The following is a 19408-nucleotide window of genomic DNA, read 5'->3' as shown; positions in this document are numbered from 1 at the left end:
TGGACACTGCATGTCTTCTCTTTGTTCTTTGCATTTTTACTCTTTAGTAGGTGCAGGGCCCATGATCCAGATCAGGAAAAGGCCCACCCCACACCTCATGCCAGGGGCCTGATCCTGACTGGGGCCTCAGGGCCTATTCTAGAGTAAAAATGGGGGGGGGAGCCATAGCTGCTCGACACACATTTAAAGTAACATCTGTTTTGGCCCTTTGTCCCACATTTGTTGTTACACATGTATACACAGAAGTTCACTGTGTATCAGAACAAGCACACATGGCAATAGCTGTACACCCTCCTCAAGGAATCCAAAGAAATGCAGCCCCATGAGCTGGACACTCATAAACTGAATAGTCTTCACAACATCCAGTGCATATATTTAGGTTTAGGGTGAAATGTATCAGGAATCTGTCCTGTGAAAGCCCTACTGAAATTAATGGGGGAGCATAATAGCACAACCATTTCAATGTACTCTGCACAAGATACATAGTTGGGCTCATGAAGAATTCTTGTTCTCATGAAAACGTGGACAGGAGGCATCCCTGCTAGACTGTTCCTTTTACTTAAGCCCTTTGAAAGGTATATGGTGAAGAATTTACTGCTACATTTATCTTGGGTGCTATAACAACCCCCCCCCCCCCCGCATGTATACTATATTTTAAAAGTTTTAGAATGACCCATCATGTGTTGGGAATGGATGCACTTTTCATTTAATGGATTCTGCTTTTCATTTAACTGTAAACAGCTTTTGGGTTTGGGGGGCAACCCTACACCCAGTTATCTGGGAGTAAGCTGTATTGAACTCAGTGCGACTTAACTCTGAGTAGACATGTATAGCACTGCACTACTTAAGCAGAGATTTGCCTGATCGAAACCTGAATTTAGCAAGGCAAAGAAACCCAACTAGAAAAAAAGGGCCAGGCTAAAGAGGTTCAGCAAGCACCATTAAAAGCAAAACATGGCAACAAGCAGCAGTGTCAGGGCAATGAGCCAGTTGGAGCCCCTTGGAACCCCTTCTCTCCCCCGCCCACTTCTCCTTTTCATCTTTTTTAACCACTTGGAGCCTAATGGCCAGGACTTACATTCAAGGCTAGGGAAGTACGAAACTCACTTACCTTTTCGCGGATTGATTCGCAGTGGGGGGGAGGGGCTCTGTCCCTCCCCCCGGAATCCTGCCTGCCCGGCCGGCTCTGCAGAGCAGCCAGCCAGGGCCTTCCGCAGCTAGATTTCCAGCCGCGGACGAGCTGGTGCAGACGCAAATGGAGGCCGCCATAGCGGTCGCCATTTGCGTCCAGCCAGGCTGCCGTGATAGGCTACGTAAGTATTTACGTAGCCTATCACGGCTAACCCCCCCCCCAAAAAAACCCAGCGTACACAAATGATGGCGGCTACGGCGGCTGCCATTTGCATTCCCTATTTTTTGCCGTTCTAGCCTACCTAAATATTTACGTAGGCCATTACGGCGAAAAAATGGGAACGCAAATAGCATAGTGGGCGCTATTTGCGTTCCTCTCCCCCCACATTTTAGTCTATGTAAATATTTACGTAGACTAGAACGGCAAAAAATAGGGAACACAAATGGTGGCCGCCGTAGCCGCCGCCATTTGCGTACGCTGGTTTTTTTGGGGGGGTTAGCTGTGATAGGCTACATAAATACTTAAGTAGCCTATCACAGCTGCAAGGTCGCCAATGGCAGCCGCAGCAGCTCGGCCGTAGCTGGCCAGGAGACCAGCCACCGGAGCTGCCGCCGCCGCATCCACCACCCAGGTAAGTTCCTTCCCGGGGGGGATTCCACGGGGAGGGCGGGGGGCAGGGGGCCGTTCCGCTACGGATTCCAGGGGATTCTTTAGAATCCGGCCTCACTGGAATCCGTGGCGGAATTCTCTGCCATCCCTATTCAAGGCGCTCTGCTCTGCCCTACAGAGGTCATGATTGAAGGAAAATGTTCTGTGCTGAGGTCCCTGTGAAGCCATCAGCTCCCAGAACCCTGATCTTGTGGCTCTTGGCAGCACATCCGGCACCCTCAAATTTTGCACTCTTCCCACTCAGTATTTGCCCCAAGTTCTCTTTGGGAGGGAATTTACAAACTGGCTTCCTGGGCCTTGTCAAAATCCATTTACCCAGGGAAAGCACCCTCCCCCTCTCCTTAGCCGCTTGACAAGTTCATTTCTTCATACTTAACATTCATCAGATGACAATCATCCTCATAAACTGATCCCTCTCAGCTTTAAAATGAATGAATCCCCCTGCCCATGAAGCATGTTTTAGGAAGTCTATTCCAGTTTTTATTTTAGAGTGACCGACCAAGGGCTCCCAGGAGAACCTCAGACCAACCAGCTGCCGTATTTTTTTTAAAACTGTGAAATTCTAGCTTTCATACAAGTAAATAATTTACATGTCACATTTATTTACTGCCCTCAATAATTCTCTAGTGGCTGGTTCAGGTTTAGGCATAAGTGATTTTTCTAGTATATATTTTTCCACACTGGTGGCATGTAATAAAGTAATTGTGTAATTACTGTAGCAATAAATTGTCGCCTCTCTAAGTAGGTTTTACTGCTTAAAGCAAGGGCGGGGGCAGGGGGAACAGTGTCTCCCTTCATTCCTTTTCAGGGCTTTTTAACGGGGATAGCTGGTCTGTGTTTATGCTCACAGGAATTGTTCTAGTTAGATTAAAGCTTTGCCCAACTGATAATTTGAGAAAAGATACCAAAAACACACAGAAAGGATAGGTTCTCTACTAATTACTGCCCTAGAAAGAAAAGGCATTTCAATCTAGCTTTCTGCTTCTTTCCTGAGATCTAGCATATGCCATAATAAATATGCCCATGTTACTCTGGGCTTGGATAGACATGATCATGGAAATTATGCTGTGTAAGAAGCAAAAATTGCCTTGTTGATTAGACACAGAGCCAAAACAGACATGACATCTGTGTCTAGAAGCTACGTCTTCTTTTTGTTTTTACCCTAGAGTAGGCACAGGGCAGGGCAATCTGGATCTTAAAAGCCTCCGCACCAACCACGGAAGGATCATTGGGGACCCTGATGATGATGATGACATAAAGTTGTTAGAAACGCATTTCAAGTCATGTCTATTTTGGCCCTAAGGTCTGTCAAGTCCAGCATTCCATTTCCAGTACTGGCTAGCAAGCGACCTCAGAAAGCTCAGGAGCGTGCAAGCCACAGTTACCCCCTCCCCCATTAGTTGTCCCGGTATCTGGTGTTCGGAAGTACACTCCCAAGGAACACGGAGGTTCAACAAAGACCCACCATTTTGGGCAACAGCCTCATATTTCTTACAGTCTGTTGCTCTGCTCTTCGCTGCAATTCACCATGGGGAACGTGCGAGCGGACGCCGTGTGGGAAAGGGACCCACGCATCCCTCTAGGGAAAGACAGGGACTTTGCATCACCGCTCCCTCCAGCCCTGTGCAGACGTACAGTCAGGCCTACTCCTCTTGCAACAGACTGAGACAGAGGCTCCTTCCAGGGAACAGCCTGTGCCATGCGGAGGCACCCTCACCATTAAAGCATCTGCTGCAGCTGCTAAGGAAGCATGTTTTACTGATGCCAAAAAAGTGCTCTTTTGGCTGAATGTGCACATCATGCCACTGGAGGAGAGTGAACGGGTCAGTTGGGTTCATCCCAGGGAGCAATTTGTCTCCCTTAAGGAGGTGCAGCACACTGCCCTGAAGTCCTCATTGATATTTAATGGGGCTAGGCTGACTCCCAAGCACTACAAAGGGAACATTTGCCTTTTCAGAAGGAGCTGCATTTGCTCTCACCTGTTGGCATTTGCAAAGGCCACAGTGGGAAGATTTGAGGACTGCAGGCCAAAGCTCCTCTCCTAATAGGCTGCTGACCCTTACCCTATGTGTCACAGTTGCCAGCTGAACTCCTGAGGACCCTTCACACAGGCCTCTTCTACCCTTGAGACGTTTCCAGGAAGCCTGCTGAACCCTCGAGGGAGACAGAAGGGGGCCTGCAAAAGTAATCATCACCTTCCCCCACCCTCATTTCTTTTAAAAGCCAGTTGGCAGCTGGAGTGATCTGCACATTATTAGATTTATAGGAAGTGCTGGTTAACAAGAAAGACTTGAGAGGGTTTTGCAGCTAGATCAGATGATCTCAGTTCATTGGCTTCTGCCTTGAGAGGAGGCAGTGTGAGAGCAACAGCAGCCTTCAGACAGGGAGAACCAAATCCATCAAAGACTCCCTAATTAGAAGGTGGGGCAAAAGACAATTTTGGCATGCCAGAAGGCAATGTTTCTTAGAACATGATGTCATATTATTCATGTTCCTGCTGAGGGGATCTGTGTAGCTCAAAAGCTTGCCTATTCCTACCCTAATTCCTAAAAAAATCAACCACAGTATTCAGTGATTTAAAAAAGCCTGCCAGTTTAAGCTCAGAGTTAAGGTTATCTTGTGTAGGCTCCAGCTCCACAAAGCCAGGAAGCTGGAACCTTGATAGTCATGCCCTGTAATCAGTAATGCTGCCGTGCAATGTCACAAATTGTGCTTGCTTACAACTTAGGAAGGATGTGAGGATGTGCAAATCAGCCGAAGTTCATTCCCACTCAAGTCCATATGGGATGCCCACTTCCATCAAGACCCAACAGAACTGGACCAAAGCAGCTTGATACTGCTCAGGCTTTGGTCTTTGTCCTAAAAATGACAGACTGAGACATCCTAAATGTGTCCCTGAGTAAAGTCTCAGAAATGCAGGTGCAGCAGTTCACATGGAAGGAGCGTTCACCAATTTTTTGGGGGGAAATGAGTCAGTTCCTCTTCCCTCTCCCTCTGTGGTTTTTTCATCAATTTGTATGAACATGGCACACATCCTAGAGGTGTCCCCAGGCAAGAAACCTGCAAAGTCTCAGAAAGGCAGGTAGGGAGTTATGATGCTTGAAACCCAGTTTAAGACTTTTTTCATAGTGTAGCCTGGTAGCATTGGAAGAATGACAGTCCCATTCTTGCCCTCCCTCAAAGCACAGTGATTAGAGCCCATGGTAAAACATGCCATAGGATGAGAAGGTGGATCTGTCAGTCACTCAACTGCATTGCCTCCCGCCATCTTCCTCTGCAGCATCTAGAAACATGAAAGCAAAAGAGACACAAAATCTGTGAGCACATATGGCATCTGGAACACAAGTCAGTAACAAAGCCTGTTGGATTCAAAGGGAGGCCCACTTCCATCAAGACCCAACAGAACTGGACCAAAGCAGCTTGATACTGCTTAAGCTTTGGTCTTTGTCCAAATCTGATGCACAAAATGGCATGTACCAGTGCATAATCAGGCAGAAGGTCAGCAGGCAGAGTTCTATCCTTCCCAACACAATGCGATGTGGCTGCAAAAAAGGCCAATGCTCTTTTGGGCTTCATTAATAGAAGTATAGTCTCCAAATCATGTGAAGTACTAGTAGTTCCCCACTACTCAGCATTGGTTAGGCCTCCTCTGGAGTACTGTGTCCAGTTCTGGGCACCACACTTTAAGAAGGATGCAGACAAGCTGGAGAGGGTTCAGAGGAGGGCAACAAAGATGGTCAGGGGACTGGAAACAAAGCCCTATGAGGAGAGACTGAAAGAACTGAGCATGCTTAGCCTTGCGAAGAGAAGACTGAGGGGAGATAGGATAGCGCTCTTCAAGTACTTGAAAGGTTGTCAGAGAGAGGAAGGCCAGGATCTCTTTTTGATCATCCCAGAGTGCAGGACACGGAATCATGGGCTCAAGTGACAAGAAGCCAGATTCCGGCTGAACATCAGGAGAAACGTCCTGCTGTTAGAGCAATACGACAATGGAACCAATGACCTAGGGAGGTGGTGGGCTCTCCCACACTGGAGGCGTTCAAGACGAGGCTGGACAGCCATCTGTCAGGGATGCTCTGACTTGGATTCCTGCACTGAGCAGGGGGTTGGACTCGATGGCCTTGTAGGCCCCTTCCAACCCTACTATTTTATGATTCTATGATTAAGTGGGATTACAGTACCTGTGTACAGATCAAATATGAACACATATAGACAAGAGTCCTGTTCAGACTTCTGAAAATTTTAATCATGGAGAGGAGATGGGGATCCCTTAATAACTTTGGAAACACTGCTAAGAACTTCACCAATGCAGATTACCTTCCACAAGAGGCCTGAATAGAGTATACCAGTAATTTTCACCAAAATGTGCCAGAAATATATGGCAGGTCTGCTGAAAACTGGAGTAAAAGGGGCTGATGTGTCAATTTTTTAAAACATGCAGTACCTGTGAAAATATTTATTAGAGTCGTTTGACACTTAGCATATTTGTAGAAGTCATCACGTAGGTCATGGATTTCAAGACATTTCAAGATATTAGTCCATCAGGTGTCATTTTTATAAGCAGTAGAATTTTGAGGCTTACAATGGCGGAAACTTTTTGGATGAGGGGTGATGATGATTCGCCCTAACTGGAGTGGCACTACCGGGGTCCCTTAATTCCCTCACACTCTTCTCTGATTCTACAGGTGGAAGAATATTCAGTGGGCACATATTTAGAGGTTCAGATATATTTTGAGCAAAGAATAAGTCTTATGGAGCATTTCAAGATGAGGCTTTTATCACACAATCACCAACATTATTTCATGGGGGTCCAGAAATGGCTGTCTTCAACTCTTAACCCTCCCGTGTTTTCCCACCACTAATGAAAAATATGTTAACAAAAAAAATGGAATTGCTGCCCAGTGCCTGTCAAATGGTAGAGCTCAGAGCCCTCCATCTGGAAGCACCCAGGGTGTTTCTGCAATATCCTGTTTGTTCAGCTTCCATATTTATCAACAGAGCAGAAGCAGGGCACACGCACATTCACAAGAATGCAGTTTTCCTCCAAAGCTGTCATATTTGGTGGCCCTACTTCCCATTGCACATGTCTGCTTCCTCCAAGATGGCTGCAAAAAGTCCAGCTTCGTTCTCCTGCTCAGGCTACAGGAATCAAACTCCAAAGCTCTTTCCTTCAGCCCCACACAAGTGCAGCATGGCACAATAGCATGAGGCAGCATCACTTCTGTTAAAAACAAATTCCTCTATCTATTCAACCCAGTCTACAGACTCGTGCACGAACGAAACAGCAGAATATATCAACAGCAGATCAAAATCTTGCCTGCCAGTGGTGGTGGAGGGTCCTAGAAGAAGAGTAATTCTAGAGGGGAAAGAGGAAATTCAAAAAGTATGATGCTCTAGTTTAGCTTCATTCGAAGGCGCTTCTGTTTGAAGAAGTAACAATTCTCAAATAGGAATGTATAATTTCTATCTGCCTTGGAGAATGCTTTTTACTGCTGACATTTACTAGCAATGCCCTGGTTTTAAGAGAGAATGCTCAGTAGCTTGATCACCTCTGAATTCAGGGTTTTCTGTCACTGTTTATTAAAACTGAGGGACTAACCTTGCTGACTAAAAAAAGATGGGCGGCATTCATAAACAGCTGAGTAGGGAGGTGATGGAACTAGGGCAATCCAGGTTACCTTCTGGCCCCCAAACATGGCAATGTTCTAGATCCTGGAAAAGATCAGGAACTCTGTGCCTTTTTTTGTGCTGATGTTTATTTTATTGTTATGGCTGTGTTTTTTCTTCTTCTGTTGACTCCTGTGTCATTAGTTTATTGTTATTTTTTTATTCTGCTTATTATTGGTAGTATTATACAATTAAACTTTTTACAAAAGAAAAGATGATTAAAACATTTGAAATAAATAAATAAATGTTTTTAAAATATTTAAGATGTTGACGGTCCTAAACACACACCCCCCCCCCGACTAATAAAAAAAGAAAACTAACCGCACAGGTCAAAGGAGCATATAAATCCCTCTCCCCGCCCCCGCCCAATTATTCAGAACCAAGCTCTCCAGTATAAGATGCTCCTTCCCTCTCTTATGTGGCTCCTCTTTGCCATTCTAGTTTTAAAAGTCCTGCACACAGGGGGCTCATGCTCTACATTCCCACCTCACTGACTGTATGGGGTCTCACTGAATTCCAAGCGGTTGCTAACTGCATGGAACCAAAGCAAATTATGAACTGGGTTTGGATTGAAAACATCCACCCCTGACAATAAGGTTGAAGGGGTATTTGGATGTCATTGTGGGGTTAAAAGAACTTCTCCAGAGCCAAGAACATGGTCCATTAAACTCGGGTGTTCTTCAGGAAAAGTTTTTAAGAGAACAACTACTTTTTTAAAAAACTGCAATGAAAACACCCTCTTATCCCGTACTGTCCTTTCACTCTGTAAAATGGCCCATTCCTGGCCATACACAAATCCACCCCAACAAATTTGTCTCCATTTGAGGAAATGATCACATAGTGAAATTGCAACATAATTATCTCCTCACAAACCCGAACTGGAAATCTTCACATCTAATCATTAGGCTGAAGACAGGCAATTATACATGAATAAATGGCTGAGAAATAAATCCAGGCAACTCTGGGCACCAAATCTGTTTCAGGACTGCTCTTAGCTGCTGGCCAAGGCAGATATGCCCAGGTTCACTTGCGCTGTTGCTAGGTCAATGGCCGAAAACACAAAGAGCAGCACCCCCCCCCCCGCCCCACGGACAGGGCCGGGACCTCCAGAACGACCTGCACCACTCTGCCAGTCTGGCTACCCTTCCAGATAAGTGCTGGACTCAGTCACAGAATAGTGGGGTTGGAAGGGGCCTACAAGATCATCGGGTCCAGCCCCATTAATGGATGAAGACTCTGCACTCCCATTCAGGCGCACCCTGTCCCCTGCCACCAAGACTGGGATCAAGGAGATGCTAGACTTGGCTGTCTGAGAAAAGGCTGCATATATACTCGGTGTGCTGCCTGGAATCCATTGGAAAACGTTTGCTGAAGTATATGAACCATGAGGGACTTTGTACAGGCAGGTATCCTCCCAGCTCACACCACACCCTTTTCCCACAGCCTTTCTAATGTCATACTTGGCCTCGTGACAAGGGATGAAGGCCCATGCCGGGACACAGCAGCTTGGGAGGTCTGAGGCTGAGCCTGAGCAGCTGAAGCCGTCTCCTGTAATCGGAGAGAAATTCACCACGCACACCTACATTGCCCACGTGCGCCAAGAAACTCGGCAACCCTGAGGTTCACGCCTCTGTTAGCATGAGGATGTACGTAAGCCAAGGAATTCACATGCAGGCTTACGTTGTGGGGGAGGCATGAATGGAATGAGTGCAGGCTTAAGAGCGCGGAGCGTTGTGGCTGCAGGAAGACGATCACATGGGAAGACTCTGTCAGCCACAGGCCAAGTCCAGCAAACAAACAAACAAAACCAAAAACCCTGGAGGAAACATCCACGGTTCCAATCCAGCCACAGTTTAGAGGCTTTGCTGGAGCAAGAAGTACAAACTTTGTACCCCATTTAAAATGTTCAGGCTGTGGAGAGTCAGTGCCCAGAAATGAAGACACACATGTAGAAATGAATGACCAGACATGCAACATGGAAGTTAATTCTTGGGACTATCCAAGATAGATTTTAGCAAACAAACACTTCCCCAGTATTTTAGCTCCATCCTCTCAAGTTCCTGAGATCAAAGAGTCACCTTTGTAACTACAATGAACAGATAATTTACATTAGGGATATGCACCAAACACAAGCTTCAGCTCAGGCTCCCATTTGGCTTTTTGGAAAACAGCTTGATTTGGCTCAGACCAATTTGGAGGATAAATCCAAATCTTGATTCAGAAATCCAAAGCTTCATGCTTCCTATTATTATGATATTATTGTTACTGTTATTATTGTTGTTGTTGTTGTTGTTATTATTATTATATTTATATTTATATCCCGCCTTTTCCCCAATACTGGGACTCAAGGCGGCTTTACAACATTAAAACTTGTACAGTTAAAACCTATTTATAGTATACAAAAAAAGGTTTTGTATACTATTTATAGTATACAAAACCTATTTATAGTATACAGAAGTTAAAATATAATTAAATCATCAATAATATCAAAACTGTATAAAATATCAAAATGTTAAAAGACAACAAGAAATATAACCATAGTATCCATCTATCATATTCTCACAGGTCCAGACTAGCTATCCCGAAAGGCCTGCCAGAACAAAAAAGTTTTACATATGTGAAAGCATATCAAGAAGGGTGCCACTCTCGCCTCCCTGGGAAGGGAGTTCCAGAGCCTTGGGGCAGCTACCAAGAAGGCCCTCTCCTGTGTTCCCACTAGGGATGTACGAAAGGGACTTACCTTGTCCCGCAGCTTTTTTCGCGGTGGGGGGGAGGCACTTCGCTTCTCCCCCCGAAGTTCATGCGAGGGGGGGGAGGCTTCCCGCCTCGCCCGGCTGAAATTCAGGCCAGGCGGGAGGCGCCCCATCCCTCGCTGGTGAAAGTCAGGCTGGGTAGAAGTGCCCCGTCTACCCGGCCACGACCCCCCCCCAAAAAAACCCCACCCCCATGATAGGCTACGTAACGATTAACGATCATGGCTAGATTTGCAAAGTCAGCCGTGATAGGCTACGTTAATCGTCACGTAGCCTATCACAGGTGACTTTGAAAAAAAAAAAAGCGCGTACGCAAATGGCGGCCCCCATAGGGAGCCGCCATTCGCTTTCCTTATTTGGTCCCTGTAGTCTACGTAAAGATTTACATAGACTACGGCGAAAATAAGGGCAACGCTGACTTCTTGCTAGGGATGCACGAAACGCTATTTGCATTGCCCTTATTTTTGCTGTAGTCTACGTAAATCTTTACGTAGACTACAGGGACCAAATAAGAAACGCAAATGGCGGCTCCCTATGGGGGCCGCCATTTGCGTACGTGCTTTTTTTTTTTTTCCAAAGTCACCCGTGATAGGCTACGTGACGATTAACGTAGTCTATCATGGCTGACTTTGCAAATCTAGCCATGATAGGCCACGTTAATCGTTACGTAGCCTATCACGGGGGTGTTTTTTTTTTTAACTTTCCTTGTAATGGCGGCGGCGGCAGCCGGTCAAAAGACTGGCTGCCACCCCCGCCCCTGACGAAGACCCGATGAACCGCTGCCGGGACCCGCCGCCGGGAGGGACATTCGTGAAAGGTAAGTCCCATCTCGGGGGGGGGGGTGGCGGGGGGGTGGCGGAGAATTTCACCGCCGATTTCGGGGGGCCGAATGCGCTGGCGCTCGGCCCACCGAAGTTTCGGGGAGAAATTCTCCCCCATCCCTAGCTTCCCACCAGACGTGGCTGTGATGGTGGCAGGACAGCGAAAAGGGCCTCCCCGGAAGATCTCAGGGCACGAGTATTTTCATGGGGAAATGCTTTTATTTATGTGTTTTTAGGGCTTATTTACACTATGGAAAAATCCCGCAGTCTTCCCATGCTTTCTGCTTCCATTTCCATTGTGCAATTAGAACAGACTCTTTAGGCCAGCAGTCCCCAACCTTTTTGGGACCAGGGACCGGTCCATGGAAGACAATTTTTCCACGGACCGGGGGGGATGGGACTGGGCTGCAGCAGGGGTGTGGGAACCCCCCTTACCTTGGGTCCGCGTGGGGGGTGATCCGTCCCTCCCCCCTCCCTGGAATTCTCGCTGGCCCTGGACTCACTGCAGAGCTGCTGGCCGGCTCCAGCCAGGGGAGGACTTCCGGCCGCTGGGACGCAAATGGTGTCCGTGTAGCGGATGCCATTTGCGTCCCTGTTCTTTGCAGTAATCGGCTGTTACTGCAAAGAACAGGGCCAGAGCTGGTGAGGATTCCAGGGCTGGGGGGAGGAATGGATCGCCTCCCCCCCCAGACCCAAGGTAAGGGGAGGTTCCCACACGCCTATTGTGGCCCGGTCCCTAACAGGCCATGGCCTGGGCCCGGGCCTGGTCCACGGCCAGGGGGTTGGGGACCCCTGCTTGGTCTTGAAAACATGGCAGACGGTTGTCCTGAGAGACTCTCTAACTGAGGCAGGAAGCAAACACAGCCAGTCTACCTGGAGGGCACATCCACACAGCAGACCAATGCCATGGGGGTATAAGTCTGTTGTGCTGGAGGAAGACATGGAGATGCTACAGCATCCCCTGATACTCAGAGCTACTGTCCTGCACTGGGAGCACAGCCTGGCATAACTAAGTATTGATGATGATCACAGAATCATAGAATAGTAGGGCTGTGCACGGACCCCTGATCCACTTCGGATGCCACTTTGGATCCTCTGAAGTGACCCCTATCCACCGCAGATCTATTCGGAGCCCCTCCGCTTCGACTTGGATCCAAATTCGAATGGAGATTTGGACATTCAGTTTGCCCGTTTTTGGTGTTTTCCCATTGACTTGCATGGGAAAACACAAATGGTCATCCTTTTTTTTTTTTTTAGTTTTTAGACCCATTCATGAAATTTGGGGACCTCTCCATGCCCATGGAGAGGAGGCCACCTGAAAAATTTCAGACAGTTTGGCACAGTGGTTTTTGTGCTAGGCAGAGTTAAAATCTGATGTTTTCCACAGAAAGTCCCAAAGCAAAAAGCTGTAACTTCTCCCTGTTTCCACACATGCACATGTCACCTTGGCTTCTCCCAGCCCCCCTCGAGGCCATCTCAACCCCCCAAAGCCCAGGCAGTTTGGTCCACCAGCTTGTGTGCTAGGCACTGGTGAAATTTGAGTTTTTCCAGGAAACCTCCCAAAGCACAGAGCTGTAACTTCTCCCTTTTTCCACAGATGGGTGTGAAACCTGGGCTACTCCCAGCAGCCCTTGAGGGCATCCCACCCAGCAAAGTCATAGAAACATAGAAACATAGAATAGTAGGGTTGGAAGGAGCCTACAAGACCATCGAGACCAACCCCCTGCTCACTGCAGGAATCCAGGTCAGAGCATCCCCGACAGGTGGCTGTTCAGCCTCGTCTTGAACGCCTCCAGCATGGGAGAGCCCACCGCCTCCCCAGGCAATTGGTTCCATTGTCGTATTGCTCTAACAGTCAGGACGTTTTTCCTGATGTTCAGCCAGAATCTGGCTTCCTGTCATTTGAGCCCATTCTTCCATCTCCTGCACTGTGGGATGATTGAGAAGAGATCCTGGCTTTTCTCTCTGGGACAAACTTTCAAGTACATATCTCCCCTCAGTCTTCTCTTCTCAAGGCTAAACACGCCCAGTTCTTTCAGTCTCTCTTCATAGGGCTTTGTTTCCAGTCCCCTGATCATCTTTGTTGCCCTCTTCTGAACCCTCTCCACTTGTCTGCATCCTTCTTAAAGTGCGGTGCCCAGAACTGGACACAGTACTCCAGATGAGGCCTAACCAGTGCTGAGTAGAGCAGGACTAGTACTTCCCGGGATTTGGAAGCCATGCTTCTATTAATGCAGCCCCAAATAGCATTGGCCTTTTTTGCCGCCACATAACATTGTTGGCTCCTATTCAGCTTGTGATCTACAATTTCAAGATCCTTCTCGCTTGTAGTGTTGTTGATCCACGTATGCCCCATCCTGTAACTGTGCATTTGGTTTCTTTTTCCTAGGTGCAGAACTTGGCATTTATCCCTATTAAATGTCATTCTGTTACTTTCTGCCCAGCACTCCAGTCTATCCAGATCACTTTGAATTTTGTTTCTGTCTTCCAAAGTATTAGCTATCCTGCCCAATGTTGTGTCTTCTGCAAATTTGATCAGCATTCCCTGCACCTCCTCCTCCAAGTCATTCATAAAAATGTGGAAGAGCACTGGGCCCAGGACTGAGCCCTCTGGTACCCCTCTTGTTACTTCTCCCAGTTTGAGAAGGTCCCATTGATAAGCACTCTTTTGAGTCCGATTCTGTAGCCAACTGTGGATCCACCGGATCGTTGTTTCCTCTAGCCCACTTTGAGCTAGTTTGCTCATCAGGAGATCATGGGGCACTTTGTCGAAGGCTTTGCTGAAGTCGAGGTATATTGCCACAGTCCACAAGGGAGAGTTCTTCTGCCAGTTCCTTTATTACTCTAGGATGCAGTTCATCTAGTTCATGCAGTTCATCATGCAGTACTTCCAGAACAGGACCAAATTTTGTGTGGGCAGGAGCCGGGCAGGAGCCAGCCTTCCATGTGCCTTCTTATTTTTATTTTTTATGATCAGGGTTGGCAAAAGAGTTTTGTCATAGTTCTAATATGAGGAATGTAGAAGCAGTTGCAAACCATGGGATGGCAGTTGGGGTGTGGAGAAATGTTATGTGTGTGCTTCAACAATGAACTACTATTGGCTGTCTAAAGCACTCACACCCCTCCAGACCATTCAGTCCAGGGTTTAAAATTCCTTAACTGCAGCACCTCTTCCATTCTCTGTCTCCCCCCACCCCCCATCCACATGTTGAGTGCACACATCTGAGAAGGGGAACCCTCCCTGTGCTATGTCAGGAAGGGGCCAGTGGCAAGGTAAGGATTTTGTCCCATTCATTTTTTGATAAAACTTAACACAACTGACAAATGTTGGGTTGGTGCAGATGGGTGAGAATTTCCTTCAGTTTATTCTTTGGTGAGAACCAAAATTACCAAAAATTACCAAAAAAATTACCAAAATCCACAAATTTCTTTGTAAGACAAATGGAAAGAGCTTGAAATGTTAAAATATCAAGAGTGGGAGAAAGCAAAACAGAGAGACCTGTCCATCCCTAGCCACCACCACCCCGCCACCACTTCCCCTTAATCCCATGGAGCCCTTTCATACGTGCCCCACTTGAAGGGGGTTGTAGATTGGGAGGGGTCTTCTTTGCACAAGGCATAATGCATGCATGGGCGCCTGCCCTGAGCGGTGATGCTGGCCACTCAGTCACATGCACCATCAGGATGCCCATCAAAGGCAGTCAGGCCCAGTGGCACCTTGGAGCTCAGAGGCGGCATCACACTGCATCACCTTCCTGGATGGGAAGCAATGAGCAGGCCTGGCATCCGGGCCTGGCGGGGGCTCTGGCTGCTCACGGAGGGAGGGAGGGCAGTGGGTGAGAGGGACCCACCTTGGTCTGATCCAGCAGGGCTCTTCTGATGTTCTTGTGTGTCTGCCCTGAGGCTCTATCCAGCCATGGGCCCAATCCTGATGCATTTGCACTTCAGCTCCAGCATGCTTTGCTGCATGTGCCCCAGTGCTGACATTTGTCTGCTTTGTGGTATGCCTTAGCCGCTGAACCTCTTCCCATTGCTTTTCGTGCAGCCGGTCAGCGTATTCAAGGCATAGATGTTGGTCATGCAGAACATAACGTGGGCTTGTTTGCAGATGACATGACCCTCTATATAACAAATCCAATAGCAGAGTTACCAGAAATAATCTCACTGCTTGGTGATTTGGGGCAAGCTTCTGGGTGCAAAGAAAACTCTCATAAATCAGAGATGATTAATGTCAATCTATCTGCAGTTACAGAAGCCTGTCTAGAAAAGAAATTTCCTTTTGTGTGGCTTACTCAGCTTCGGTGACATTTGGGGGTCATCTCTCTCCCTCAATACATGAACTCTATAAAATTAACTATCAGCCATTGTACACACGTGTTCACTCTGATACTCAAAAATGGGGTAAGGATAAGTTATCATGGTCAGCTAGAATATTTACAGTAAGAATGAACATCTTGCCTAGACTTCTTTTCTTATTTCAAACAATTCCCCTTCATCTCTACCTATTCCAACTTTGGCCAAATGGAACAAACTATTATCAGTTTTTATCTGTGCTGGAGAGAAGCCAAAGCTGAAGCGAGCAACTCTTAGCAGACCCCAGGCAAAAGGTGGTCTTGCAGTGCCAAATTTGGAATTATATTTTGCTGCTGCTCAACTGAGAATTCTTGTAGGATGGATGCATCCCTCCTCAGAGCACCAGTGGACACTCATAGAACAACAACCAGTGGGCAATGACCCCCTTGATGTCTTGATATGGGTCAGGCATTGTGACAGGCCCAAGTGCATCTCTGAGCATCCCGTGATTAGGGACACTCCTCTTACGTGGGAATACAGGCAGAAGAAACTCGCTCCAGATCTGTCTCCACTAATGTCAGTGTTGCATTCAGGGATGGCGGAGAATTTCTCCACGAATCTCGGGGAGGCCGAATGCCAACGCATTCGCCCCCCCCGAAATTGGCGGTGAAATTCTCCGCCCCCCCTGCCCCCCCCCCAGGATGGGACTTACCTCCCTCGAATGTCCCTCTCGGTGGCGGGTCCCGGCGGCGGTTCAGCGGGGGTGGGGGTGTCGGCCAGTCTTCCGACCGGCTGCCGCCGCCGCCATTACAAAGTGAATGTAAAAAAAACCACACACACACACGTGATAGGCTACGTAACGATTTATGTAGCCTATCACGGCTAGATTTCCAAAGTCAGCCGTGATAGGCTACGTAAATTGTTACGTAGCCTATCATGGCTGACTTTGAAAAAAAAAAGCGCGTACGCAAATGGCGGCAGCATGGGCACTGCCATTTGCATTCCTTATTTGGGCCCGGGTAGTCTACGTAAAGATTTACGTAGACTACGGCGAAAATAAGGGCACGCTATTTGCGTTGCCCTTATTTTTGCCGTAGTCTACGTAAATCTTTACGTAGACTAGACGTGCCAAAATAAGGAACACAAATGGCGGTGCCCCATGGGCGCCGCCATTTGCGTACGCGCTTTTTTTTTTTTTTTTTTAAGTCACCCGTGATAGGCTACGTGACGATTCACGTAGCCTATCACGGCTGACTTTGGAAATCTAGCCGTGATAGGCTACGTAAATCGTCACATAGCCTATCACGGGGTCTTTTTTTTTTTTTTTACTTTTTGTTTCACGGCCGGGGAGACGGGGCGCTTCTCCCCGGCCTGAATTTCGGCCGGGCCAGGTAGGGTGCCTCCCCCCACTCGCCTGAACTTCGGGGGGAGAAGTGAAGCGCCTCCCCCACACCGCAAAGCCAAGCTGCGAAAAGGTAAGTGACTTTCGTACATCCCTACCTGTCCAGCTTGTCTGCTTCCTTCTTAAAATGTGGTGCCCAGAACTGCACACGGTACTCCAGATGATGCCTAACCAGTGCTGAGTAGAGGGGAACTAGTACTTCCCAGGATTTGGAATAGGGTAGGGATGTACGAATCCCTTACCTTGTTCCAGTGGCAGCGTCCGCTGGAGGGGGGGAGGCGCTCCATCCCTCCTCCTGGAATCCTCGACGGAGGGGGGAGGTGATCCTCATAATGGAGGATTATGACTCCATAATGGAGGAGTCACACACATAATGGAAGAATATAGTTCTTCATATTCCCTGGTACGTTTATTCCTCATTTTGTCCATTCCCTGAGCATGTACAGAGTGTGCTTTTTATTCAAACAAAGAGAAGGTTGCTGATCTTTCCCTTCATGCTGCATTTGTACAAGTGAAGTGTGACTGCTTCAGAAAGAACTTTCCGTTATACTGTCTCTTTTTCTTCATGAGTTTCATAACAGAAGTATGATGTAGCGGTTAGAGTCCAGCCCAAAGTCACCCAGTGAGATAACTAACAGGTTTGCTAATGAGCTGGTTGTGGAAATACAAAGCTGAGCTGGGGCCAAGTGGGGTACTGACATGTGTAGGAGTAAGTTGCATTGAACTCAGTAAGACTTACTTCCGAGTAGACATGCACAGCCTTGGTTCTCCTTTCCATTTTAGCCTCACCATGTCACCAACAAGGCTGGATGTGGAAATAGAAAGCCTAGCAGGGGGAATAATACTCGTGCAGGGCTCCAGAATGGCATGGTCATTTTAAAAGGTTTTTTCTTTCTTTCTTTCAAACAGCGTTGCTTTAAGCAAAGAGTGCATCGCTCAGGCACACCTAGGACAGCCTTGTTTTGGGAAACCCCAAGGAGGAGGAAGTGTTTTGGCTGAAAGTAATTACTGCACGTCTCAGGGCAGGGGAGAAAACACATAACTATCTAGAAAATAGCCTTTCTTACAGAAGTTATGCAGAATTATGGCTGTCCGTACGGATTTATCTTTGTAATTTTTGGAGCGGAAAAAAAAGAGGAGAATTGCGGGGGCTTGCAAACGACGGTACGGAGCACTGGCCGCAAACTGCGGAAGTCAAGCGGCACGGAAGGTACACAATTCGTGCATACCTAGAATAGGGATGTTAGAGAATTCCGCCATGGACTCCAGTGAGGGCGAATGGAGCAATCTCCCCCGCCACCCCGCAAAATTTCCCTGGGACTTACCCTATCTTTTCTTGGCCGTCCGCTGCCCTTGTCTGCAGCCGCGAATGGCCACCCCGGCCTGCGGCGCCATTTTTCTCCCTACTTGAGCCATGTTAGGCTACCAAAGTATTTACGTAGCCTTTCATGGCAAAGAGCAGGGACACAAATGGCATAGCAGACGCCATTTGCGTCCCTGCCTTTTGCCGTGATAGGCTACCTAAATATATACATAGCCTATCACGGCTAACGCAGGGACGCAAATGGCGGCCTCTATGGTGGCTGCCATTTGCGGCCGCAGCCGGGCAGCGGACAGAGGTCCGGTTGTGGGCGGCCCCGGGCGGCGGCTCCACAGAGTCACTGTGGAGCAGAGCCAGCCGTGGTGGATTCCAGGGGGAGGGATGGATTGCCTCCCCCACACCGTGAAAGCCCCAGACTGGAATCGGGTGAGTAATCCATACACCCCTATTTAGAAGCGATGCTTCTATGAATGCAGCCCAAAATAGCATTGGCCTTCTTTGCAGCCACATCACATTACTGGCTCATATTCAGCTTGTGATAGACAACAATTCCAAGATCCTTCCTGCTTGTAGTGTTGTTGAGCCACGTATCCCCCATCTTGTGCATTTGGTTTCTTTTTCCTAGGTGCAGAACTTGGCATTGCTCCCTATTAAATGTCACTCTGTTGCTTTCTGCCCAGCGCTCCAGTCTATCCAGATCACTTTGAATTTTGTTCCTGTCTTCCAAAGTATTAGCTATCCCACCCAATTTTGTGTCATCTGCAAATCTGATCAGCATTCCCTGCACCTCCTCCTCCAAGTCATTAATACAAATGTGGAAGAGCACTGGGCCCAGGACTGCGCCCTGCGGTACCCCACTCGTTACCTCTTCCCAGTTGGAGAAGGTCCCACTGATAAGCACTCTTTGAGTGGAGCGGAGGTAAGTGGTCCCAATCCACTGCGGATTCCTGAGGCTGGATTCCAAAGAATCCGGCCTCATTTGAATCTGCAGCGGATTTTTCTGACATCCCTAGATTATTCTCAGGAATTTCTTCGTGTTAGACCATTGGTAGCTCCTAAAGCAATGCTGCTTCAACTTTTTGAACCCAGTGAACCTGGATTCCTGCATAAAGACCTTAGGCAATTATATGCAGCTACAAAGTTATGTATAGCTTGTAAATGGAAGTCTCCAAAGCAACCAACTAAAGACCAATGGATAAAGAATTTGGGAGACTATGAATATGTATAAATTTATTCAGCAAGTGCAGCGAGCAAGGAAGGAAGAAAGGATGCTTTCAAAGATGAAGAAAGACATGTTTGCTATAGTACAGCCTCCTCCCGCCCAGATAATCCTGGTTGTAACTTGTGAAG

This window comes from Heloderma suspectum, chromosome 9 (genome assembly GCF_057233095.1).
Source record: "Heloderma suspectum isolate Gila_16-S chromosome 9, 16-S_ref, whole genome shotgun sequence".
In the NCBI taxonomy this organism is placed as follows: domain Eukaryota; kingdom Metazoa; phylum Chordata; class Lepidosauria; order Squamata; family Helodermatidae; genus Heloderma; species Heloderma suspectum.
Note: the sequence above shows the minus strand (reverse complement) of the source record.